The following is a 12,144-nucleotide window of genomic DNA, read 5'->3' on the forward strand; positions in this document are numbered from 1 at the left end:
AAGTTAATATGTTCAGTTAGAAAATTAAATGAAAAATTTTAATTTTCCTATAATTATATTTTTTCGTAATGTTAGTTATAATGTACTTAGCACTATTGTGAAGTAGGGCATTTATATGATTCTGTCTACTAACTACTAGATCAGTAATTTTGCCCACTAAGCGTTGGAAGCTCAAGGAGCTGGTGTGAAAACGTGTTACGAGGGCAAGTTGAGTCGATGTTAAAATAATGTTATGTTTGTTCTAGAACTAAATTGCTAATAAGCACATGATGAGCTTGATTGTAATTTCAATAAATAAAATTAAAAAATACAAATATAATTCTACAGTTGCAATAAAAATAAATAGTGCAAAAATATAATTTTTTCATTTAATTAAAGTAACAGTTACAATAAAACCCCCTCCTCGCCCTTATCTCTCTTTGAAGCATATGACTCATGACTCACTCCCTCTCTGTGCTAAAACCTCCTAACACTCTCAAGATTCCTCATGACAAATCTTCAACAGAACAACTATGTAATATCTTGCAGGTCAGCGACTTATTCAATGTATCATGGGAATCTAATCCTCAACTATAAAGCATAACAATCCTAAATGACGAACAGTGTCGAATTTTGCCATTTTGTGAGATCAAAACAAGTTGGGTTAACAATTTTTTATGCTCCAGTGGTCCAAAATATTAAGAATAATAAATATTAAAAATTATCTAATAATAGTATTCTTTCTTTTAATAATGAAAAACTATTATTTGAAATTGATAAAAATCAAGACTAGGAGAAAAGTTGCTGATGGCAGACGTCTTATAGGAATACTAGAATCCAGTTACACGAACTTTTATCACGTCTGGATAAAGATTACAAATGACACATATTTTCATGAGCATGGCTTAAATAAACAGTAATGTAAAATGACAATAATGTAATATGATATCAAATTAATAAATAATAATTCTCTTGCAACCATTCATATTTAATACTTTTAATAATAATATTAACTTCTAATATTTGTTCAAATTCTCTCTTTCTCCTTTATGCCTTTCAGCGTAGAGGTGCCTTTTGTCCAGGCAAACCAAGCCCCTCGGCTATAAAGATTTTAAAAGTATAAACATTTTTGAAGGAAATGGTTAGAGTTGTAGAGAGAGAAAGTACGAAAGTTGGGTTGAGTATAAATATTTCTTATAAATAAATCTAGAATCCAAAATAGAGTAAAATATTTAGAGTAATATAAAATCAACATTAATCTAAAAATATGTAAAATAACATAAGATTAGAATTATGGGAAAAATTAAGAAATTTTAACATTATGAAGATCGTAAGAATATAAAGGGGGAAAGTATGGGGAAGGATTTAATAATAGGTGTTGATAGCAGACCGTAGATGAATATGTGGAGATCAGGGGGAGGAGGGAGTGCGGTCAGAAAATAAACACAAATGAACAAAAAATATTTATTCGACTTAACTGCCTGATAAAGACCTGAAATTCGATCGAAATGTTGGCAAGAATAAATATTATTTGTTTATATTTGCTAACCGCACCCCCCGGCCATCTTCAACACAAATACAATTTAAAATTGTGAAAAAATAAACATGGACAAAACTAGATAATGATTATATAAGATTATCAGCATGGTGATGATAAGAATATTTTATCTACATTGATAATAGTAACAAAGTATCTAAGTATGACAAAATATCTAATTGAAACAATGCTAAGTTAAGGTAAAATAAAAAAAAAAATAATGACAAATGAATGTCTAAAAAGATGAAATGAAGATGAGCTAAGTACTAAATTAAATATATATAAAAAATATAAAGACAATAAAAAAATCATTTGTCTTTTGGGTTTAAGATGAAGGGAATAACATAGAAAAAAAACAGTAAATTGGAAGAAACTCCAAGACGGCAATTTACAAAGAACGTCAGAATAGAAAAGAAAAAATGGCTGACAAAGAGAACGGATATGTGACAAATAATATCGACAATTGCTTCGATTTCTAACTATCCGGCCAGAAGGAGACCTACATCAAACGAACAGTTGTTGCGGCATAGAGGTCGGCTCTAGTATACTTATCTGGAAAGTAAGCCATCACGTAGTATCGATTCTAGTGACACTATTCAATTGTACCGTCCTTCTTGAACGACCTAGGGGGAAAAAATGAGGGACCTACTTCTTAAGATATTTAAATTTGCTTCGGCTATTGTGCCCAGTCTATTGAACAAGGAATTTAATAAAGATGCCTTTGTGCGATGAAAGAGGATACATAGTAGTGAACTGCATAATTTTTTTGATAACTGAAAATATGATAAAGTGGAAATCATTAAACCTAGCGAAACTATTCATGAGTAGTACCATGGCTGCAGAAAGACACGGCATGAATCGGGATCAAAGGTAGGAAGTGATAATCAATTCAACATATGTACAGATTGCTAGTTAAATTAACAACATACATGTTACATTAATGTATAGAGGACATCTTCAATAGCAAGGATGGTAGTTGAGAAGAATTGTAAAATTTCAAGGAACTCACTAAAGCCTATATGTGTTTGAGAAGGGGTTTGCTCATAAACATGATATTTAACAATGGATTGCATTTGGATAAAAATTTTGTGAATTTATTCTTCGCAATAAGTAGGGGAGATTTGAAGTTTCTGGGACACTTTCTTGAGCAGCCTATCAGAAGCCAGCATTTGGTCACGTGAACCTCGGCCAGATATTTGAATTTAATTACCTAAACTTAACCACCGGTCTCGTGACCAAATGCTGGCTTCCGATTGACTGCTCAAAAAAGGGTCCCGGAAGCCCCATACCATCTCTGAAATAAACTAAAAACAAAAATTTACAAAATTGAGTTCTTACGTTCCAAGGTGCGAGGAATTGAAAAGTATGTCTGTTCGCCATCCGAGGTTTTTCCCTGAGTAGATTTGGCAATGAAACAATCGGTTATCAAAGAAGGATCGGTTTTCGTTTTGGACCAGAAAAAAGTCCCTGATCTGAATTGCAAATAGGAAAACAAAAGGAAAGGTCACAAATCATAGTACAAAAAAGACTCAAAGATGAAGTTGATGAACTTTGCGTAAAGTCTTCCGAAGTTATTTTCCATTTTGTTTCCAATTTTATTCATATCTCATGTTGCTCGATTTACCTATTTTTTTTCTCACAGACTGCTCGGCTGCTATATAGTAATTTCTAGAATTTTCCTGCGCCTAATTTCCGTAGCATTGGGGACGAGGTGACTCAGGGAGTCACCATCTATTATGTTTGGTGCTATGATCATAATAAAAGATCAGAACGTGTCGTATATCGATCAATACTGGCCATAAATGAATTGTTTTAAAGGTAAGTTAAGTAAGGCTGCCATGGGGGGTTTCATGTCGATATCTAATTTTAGTCACTTTTTCAATATTGCTGGTTTTTAAAATTTGTTTTAAAGACTGTTCAACTCATTATTAATGACTTCTTTATGTGTAAGATAAAACCATTAAACTTTTTACATATGGGATAAATAATCAGAAAAAAAGTTGATTAGTATATATTTATTACGCAACAAGAGTCAATACAAAGAAATGAGAAATACCACAAACAATTATACATACTAAATGTGATAAACAATAAGCTTGGATAAGAATATAGAATATAATTAAAGGACAAACAATTGATGAATAGAACTGAGGGCGAAGACTGATAATAGGCAGGACTACATAGAGGTCCTTGAGAAGAATTTCCCCCTCTTTAATTACTTTTGCACCCACGCCGCGACCTTGGGAAGGCCTCAAGGAACTGCCTACATTATTCATTGCGCAATTTAATCCTTCTCCTCAGGATAATATCCTGAAAATGTTTATACAGCTAATCTCAAAGAAAAAATAACAAGGCCAAACTCTAGGAAGGTAATTTCCTCAGGCATAAAATAAAACCAAAACGACTAAATGAAGTTATACAAAGAAGTAATGACTTGTCCGGTAAATGATAAACTTTAAAAAATGTATAGGAATATTGCAAGACCAGAATATATTATATTTGTTCACAATGCCAATTTAGAGGAACTGAGTCAGTTGCTTATTGCTTGTTGTATTTGGTTTAATTATGTCCATAAAATCACTTAATTATTATAAAAATTAAATTTGTACCGCTACAACCTATGAAGAGTCATTTCGTAAGCAAGTACTCTTTCTAGACCAACGGTTGTAGAATGAGGTGATTTGGTCAATAACGCTCGACCGCCAGATTTTTACCTAATTAATGAGGTTAATGGACCCGGAGAGCTCCCAAACCCACAGGGCTGACTCACGGTTACACTGGACCAGAAAAAAATTACCTGTCACAGTTGGATTCGAACTCGGATCCTTGAAGTTAGCAGCACAGTACATTACCGCTGAGCTACTCGCTCCCACATTACGAAAATAGAAATATGTATAAAAATATAAAACAAAAGTTTTTCCAGAACCATTTTGAAAATAAGTAATATAATATATTGTTCCTATGGTTAAAACTTTAATTATCTCACTATTTTATGGAGTAAAAGTTAGCACAATAATTATATTACAAATAAAATTTGTTTAAACTAGAAAGTTTTAGCTAGCTTTAGAGAACTGTGGGTGACAGCTAAAAATCCTAACATGGAAGGCATTCAATCATTTGAGTCCTTCAAACAACAGTTAAAGCTTCTACGTAACCAACAATACCCTTCATCATGACCTTAATATCCTGTTTGTCCCAGATCTTATTCCATTCAATATCATGAAAAACTCACTACCCATCTAAACTTCCTAATACAATCCATATCAAGCGTTACCCATCCTTATACTTTTCCCCGAAACGGTAATATACTAGAGACATATTGTAAATAAGTATATTAGAGGGAATGGTCATGAACTCTCCACTCAAGTCCTCAGCGTCTCCGGAAAACGCCCCTGCTCAGCCTCCACTGGCGTTCAATACGCGGTTGAGAAGGACGCGCCGGGATCTTCTCGAAGTCCTGTTATTTGCGACAGTGGGGAACAAGCTTGGTTCGGAGTTCAACCGACGAATGTAAATATTTTATATAGGAATAAATGTGTTTAATATGTTATTTACTTAGTTTAGTTTATTTATTATATATTTAATTTTTATATCTGAGTAAATATGGTCTCGTTAATGATGACTAAAGGGCTGAAACGTTGAAGAGAAATAAAAATAGTTGAAAGAATAGATGAATTGAAGTTTGTGATTTAATTTAGAAAAGAAATCTATAAATAATGTAAAAAACAAAATAAATGATATTGATCACCATTTTTTTAAATTTTTATTCTAGACAAAGTAACACAAGACGTATACCAGTGGAAGGATTTTGTCCTAATACACTAATATTTATCTTATTAGTAAGTACGGAATAAAACCATAAATAAAACTTTAAACAGAATTTTCGTTGATAATTAATATAACTAAAATGGGTACCCTTTATTGGTGAAAAATCAGGCAGTCGATCATGATTCTGGGCAAATCACCCCGTTGTACAACCGCTGTTCTAGTAATGGTACTTCTTTACAAAGTACTGCACGCCTGATCATTCATGGCTTGCAGTGGTAGATTTGTTTTATCATTATTTAATTAATATAATGATTATATTATTTAATTAATATAACTATTATATTATTTAATTAACATACATATTTAATCAATATAATGATTAGATTATTATAATATATAATTATTATATTAATTATCAACGAACATATTATATATTTTTAACACCATATTATAAGATTATAATTTCAAATTTACTAATAAGTACTAAATTAAACACATTTTTACAATAGTAAAAAAAAAAATTGAACAGTGGATTCATGTTGTGAGACAGGATTCATTACTTAAGTGTTTTCCAAGAGGCCAGGCAAAAAGAGGTTCATAAATTGGTCGGATACCTTTCTCCTTTAGTTGAGCATATCTCCTTCTTCCTCCTCATGACGCCTGTCCATCCCAATCCAATTTCCTAGAAGGTCCTCATCATCCTTGACATCGACCTCCCAGATCTAATCGCCTGTAGTGGGTTTGGGTCAACCTTTGATTTTGGAAGCTGTATTTCTCATTTTCTCTTATTCCTAGTTTATTGGATATGAAATATTTCTGTTATTTAAAAAAAAAAATCAGGATGCATCATTAAAAATAAAATATACAAACACTATAGACTAACAAGAAACGGGAAAACCTAGTGGGCGAAGTTTAGGTGGGGAGGTTTCTCTCAATAAGGGATTATCGGTTCTCATCAACATAACTTTACACTGCTTTTGTGTCAAAGGATATTAAATTCTCTTTAATATTACAATAATCCAATAGATTTTATGAAGTGGTGATAACAATAAGGCAAAGCATTCACCACAAATAACTTTAAAGAAAGAGAGACAAAACTTGAAAACTATGTGAGTAAATTGTACTACGAAAGAAACAGTCACAAGACTGACGTAGATAGATTTTTTTACACGTCATTCCGGCAAATGCAAACCCTATTTATTTTTAACTTTGACCAAATGCAACACTCTAAAAGGTATTTCAATTATTAAAGAGTAACGAAAAAAGCCTAAATCGGACCAGTATTAGCAAAAAAACGTCTAATTTTAAATCCATGTTTGTTTGTAAAACATTCTCAGCATGTTTTCGTTATGGCCCTTGGAGGAATTTATTTTATGCCAGGGTATGAGAAGCCATAAGATGTCCTTAATATAAACTTCAAAGGCGTGGTAGAGAAGTTGGAGCATATTATCTGTTCCGGTACAGGATATAACAATGGAAATTCCTACAAACCTCAATGAACGTAAACTTGAGAGCTCCCTGGGCGTGGTCAACTCCCCTCTTCTTGGCTTCATAATCTATTTGATGAAGAATAGGGTGCCACCTCCCTGCGCTAATCTTATTACAGAAATCGATTAACATTGAATTCAAAATACTTCTCCTCACAGGTTAAACTTGTGAAGTTGTGGAAGGGTTAATAATCAGTTCAACGATTCAATGAAACAGATGATGCATATATATAGGAAGGTATTTGTATTAGTACTGCTATCTGGGTGGGAAACTCATCCAGCATGTGAGCCCAGTAGTCCTTTTCGTCAACCCCTAGTGGCTGCCAGAGCTGCCGCCGCATACTAACGAAGGTGGGATTACATACAGATTCATTACTTAGGATCGCCGAGAAATAAATATCAATTGCTCCAAGTGGGAATGGAACCCACAACCTTCCAAACCAGGGGCTCAGGGACCTACGCCCCGACCCAAAAAGGAATTTTCCACTAATGTGGTTTTCCTTGAACTAAATTTCTTCCACTATGTTTTTCTATTTAAGGGTCGTCCATCCCTGAGGCAATACAATTTTTTTTTACCACATTTTTCCATTTTGCTTTAGGTTTTCGTTTTTTCCTTCTTCCTTCCACTTCCTTTTCCATAATATATTTGGGGATCTTTCGGCCGAAATTATTTTAACATGTCCAAACCAACATACTTATTTTCTATGATTGATTTTCCATCTTTAGCAGCCCCTCAAATTCTTTCGTTCCTTATTCTCGAAAAATTTAGTGGTAAAAAGCCGTTTGCGGAATCTGGTATTGACAACCCATGTTTCCAATAAATATATCGAAATAGACCCAAATATAGTTTTTTTATATTAGCCTCTTGTATAGACTGTATACTTGAGCTCCTGCGGGGATTTAATACTGCACTGGCCTTTCTTCGTTCTTCTATTCTCCGTCCAATATCACTGGTGAAGGTCCCTTCAATATTAAAGATATTTTATTCATGAAGGCGAGAATCTTTGAGAAAACAAGTAAATTGTAAAAATAATTGATTTAGAAATACTTTACCATCGTCGAGAACATGACTGACGGAACGCAACCACAATGATTGCAGTTCAAGAACTGCAGCATGACAAAAACAAGACGATATTGACTGGCAATGTTGTGGTTTGACAAAGGTAATTGAAACTTAGTAGTGTTCGGGTAGCGTGAGACCGCCTCGCTGAAACGACCACAAGTCATCGAACTTGGAGCAACTATTCGGCGGTGCCTGGGAACTTCCGGCAACATCCGGCAAAGAGGATGATGGCAATGGACTAAGATAGGACAGGGCCGATAATACTACAATTCATTCATTGAAGCGCCAGATTCATAAGCTAGAATACTTCATGTATATTTAGAAATAAAGAGTAGTTGTATTAGACAGTATTATTGTACAAGAAAAAACTGAAAAAACATGCAGTGTAAAACCCATACAATAAAAACGTAATAAGTGTATAAGACAACCAAATTCTAATTTTTTTCAGTTAGCTCTATAGACTTTGTAGACCTTTGACATTCGAAACCACTCTTCTCCAGGCCAGCCTATCTTGGGATACTGCTTTCAGGTTAGCTGCATGTAGTTCTTTCGCAACTTTGCTGATTCTGTCTATCTATCCATCTGTTTTTTGGCCTTCCACATAGTCTTTTATCTTGCCAACTATACTGACAGTTTTACTGAGGCGTCCTGATGGATTGCTTCGAGCCACATGTCCCGCCCATCTTAATCACCTCTTGCCTTCATGATGAGAGATTGACTGACCAGTTCACTGTTAGTTCTTCTCCTCCATATGTTAAGGCTCTGATCCCAGATCGCTCCTTAATTGAACGGAGGACCAAATCCTAAATAATCGCCATTATTTTGTAATTAAAAATATATATGCATACGAGGATATCTTATCTAACCTTGTCTAAATTAAAATAAATACTTAAATAAAAACTACAAAAAAAAAAAATTGAATCCTTTGATCAAAAACTTTAAACCTTGTCCATAATTGAAGAGATAAGTGGAAGCTACCTTTATTTATTGTAGGAAGATAATACGGGTAGCGGCCAATAAAGGTATCTAAATAGTTTTCTTTTACTATTTTGATACCTTTATTGATTTATATACCGAACTATCTTCCTCCAATCTACTTCATACGGTCAACTATCTTCTTCCAATACCTCTATTTATGATTTCTTTTTTCCTATTTTGAAGATTGGAATATACAATTTTAAACGTTTTAAAACTAACACAATTTCATATTTAGGAAAATTAAGTTTTGAAAAAAATATTTAAAATAATAAACATTAAACTTCCCGAAATTATTTATTGTTCGAAACATTAATAGTGAAGTTTGAAATTTAAATTTAATCAACTTAGAAACAAATATTTTCCTAAACCTTGGCTAATATTTTTAAACGTAAATTTGTTTTTTTTAATATTTTTAGGAAAAATAAAATCTAATCAACAATCCCGAAGATGAAATTTCAATTATTATTTATAAATATTTCTAATGAAGATGTTTGGTCGAATTTGGTCCAAGGGAACATAAGATCAAAATACACGAAAATCCGGTTCCTATTTTTTCACCAACAATCAATTATTAAATAAAAAGCAATTTCTCTAAAACATTTGCAGTCAAAACCACTAAAACCTAGATAGTAACAATCAAAAACTATAACATAAGTCATATTCTTATAAACCATCTTATATAAGAACTGAGAATATCGATATAATCTATATACACAATCAACTATCAGATCATTACCCAAACGGCTCTACAAAAAATGCCCTAGTCGAATGACGTTTGAATTAATGAATTTGAGTAAATTCATTAATTCTAGAACTGTCAAAGTAAAACGTTTACGAAAGAGCTAGAATACGTTTCTCTCCTAAATTAACTGAAAATTTTAATTTTTAATGGAGAGTTATTATTTTATGTCCACTGTCTCTTACATTCTAGGAAATATATCTGCTGTCATAGGTACTTTGATGGTTGTAAGAAATTTTATAGAGGTGATTTCTTCTACGCTAATATAGAAAGTAGACTAGTTCTTTTTTTTTAACGCCTTAATTTTTGGAATATCTGGCGATTCGTAAAACTTTTTTAGTTATCGTTTATTCAAAAAGGGTTAAGGGCCTATAACGTCAGTATAACGGCCAATAGGGACCTTGGTGGAAGGAGTATAACGAAGAGGGTAAGCTGGTAAGAAAAGTGAAGCCATCAAAGAAGGCATATTGATGGACTCTAGGGGCGTGGCAAAGGAGTAGGAGCCAATAGTGTGCTGCCTCCTTTTTTAGTTTAGATCACGATGGTGTTATAGGAATAACTTCAACATAAAGCTATGCTCGGAGGGCCTGATCAACTATACAACTATTTTGGGTTCATTTCATTCCATCCCTATGGAGGAGGGTAAGCTATAACACATCTCTGATAAGTAACCATCTAAAAAAAAAATATGTTTAAGAAAGTACAAGTCCGTTGATAGAACAACTTAGTATGTGAGAAAGCAATGCACTGGACATACATATTAAGACAACCATCCCTTATATCTCTTTCACTAATTTTTATTACTTATACGTTATAAATAATAACTATTAAGAGAAGATAATCGGGGTGTGGTCAGTATTGCCACACAAAAGTTAAATTTATTTATTTGTGCCGACATCAAAAATAAAGAACACATTTATTTGTGTATCATTACTGACCGCACCCCGCCCATCTTCTCATATTGAACCAACGCTCAACTATAAACACCTCATTAATAACTATTATATATCGTATACAGATTTGGCCATTAACGAAAAAAAAAACATGGAAGGTTGGTGCTCATAAATCAAAGAGAAGCTTGCTCGTGCGTATAAAACAGATTATAGAGCGCTCGTTAATGCCCTGTTCGACCGAAAGCGGCGCTTTCACTCTAACAAATATCGATAATACTACCTTTATGCGATATCGATCCAATTGGCATATTTAGTATCGATCATTCAAACAGTTGTATAATGAAATCTATTTTTCTTTTTATAATAATTTTAGTTGGATATATTTCGATTAATACCATATAATAATAAATACTTTGTAATATAAAGATGAGTAGTAAATAAAAATAAGGTGAAAAATAAATAAAAATCATAATGAAATAATTAAAATCTAATAAATGTAGTACATGGAGGTGCGGGTAGCCGCGGGGTAAGGCTTATAGCTACTAACTCCAAGGACTCGAGTACGAATACGGCTGGGAAAAAAATTGTTTTCTGTTACACTGTAGCCGTGAGTCAACACTTATGGGTTCTGGAGTTAACTCCCACCTGGAGTCCACCCAGCTTCCTAAATTGGGTACCCTTAAGTGGGTAAAACTCTGGCGGTCGATCGTAATTCTGACCAAATCACCTCCTTGCACAACCGTTGGTCTAGTAACAGTACTCCCTAACTGAATTCCTGACCCTTCATGGGTTGTAGCGGTACAGATTTAATTTAATTTTAATGAATGTAGTAACCGTAGTTTTTTAACGTTTATTTTGTCTAATGATTTTTTTGATATATATTTACTTAATTATATATTTTTACAAATAATTTTATACTTTTATGGAGGCCTATTTACTTAAGAAATAAATAGCAGCAATGACCAATGATGATTTACGCCACTAAACAAGAAAACAAACTTAATATATTAATACATGTAAATCTTTTACTTTATTTTAATTTTTGGAAGAAGATAGTTGACCCTAAGTAGTAGGAAGATATTCCGGGTGGCGGTCAATAAAGGTATCACAAAAGTAAAGTAAAACTCTTTATTCTTAATCAACGTTTCGCTCCACTTTGCAGGGCTTCGTCAGGGCCAAATGAAAAAAACAAGATACAAAATAAAATAAAAACATTTATAAAAAATTAAAAACATAAAATAAAAATAAAATATAAACATCACAATAATTTGTGTTACAAGAATGTTCTGTTAATTCTATAATGGTTGTATCTTGCTGTCCTGACGAAGTGGGGAAACGTTGGTTAACAATAAATAGTTTAATTTTACAATTTTGATAACTTTTTGACTGCCACCCGGGCTATCTTCCAAGAATTTAAATTTCTTTATTTTTTTCTTCAATTTTTGTATTTCTTCTTTGTTAATTAAACAAAATGCAGTGTTACTGGTTTCTGTGATCCCATTTCGTTAAAATCCCGATGGATGTTAAGAAGACTAACCTGCACAACGTTATCATTAAGTTTTCCATGATGAAGAGTCGTGACGAAGGCTACTAATTTTCGGTTTTACTCCCCATCAAAAGTCGACGATCTATAACGGAGTGGTAGGCGTGGTAATAAAAATTCCATAGTAAAAATCGATGTATGTATATATTATATATAT

At 33.0% G+C, this 12,144-nt stretch overlaps 1 long non-coding RNA gene across 1 annotated transcript in view; it reads right to left on the reverse strand.

The window, feature by feature from the left end:
• LOC136796829 (uncharacterized) overlaps positions 1-12,144 on the reverse strand; it is a 343,861-nt gene that overhangs the window by 56,222 nt on the left and 275,495 nt on the right. The gene's annotated exons all lie outside the window — the stretch shown is intronic.

This window comes from Halyomorpha halys, unplaced genomic scaffold (genome assembly GCF_000696795.3).
Source record: "Halyomorpha halys isolate HHAL.00 unplaced genomic scaffold, Hhal_1.1 Scaffold625.1, whole genome shotgun sequence".
NCBI classification, from domain to species: Eukaryota; Metazoa; Arthropoda; class Insecta; order Hemiptera; family Pentatomidae; genus Halyomorpha; species Halyomorpha halys.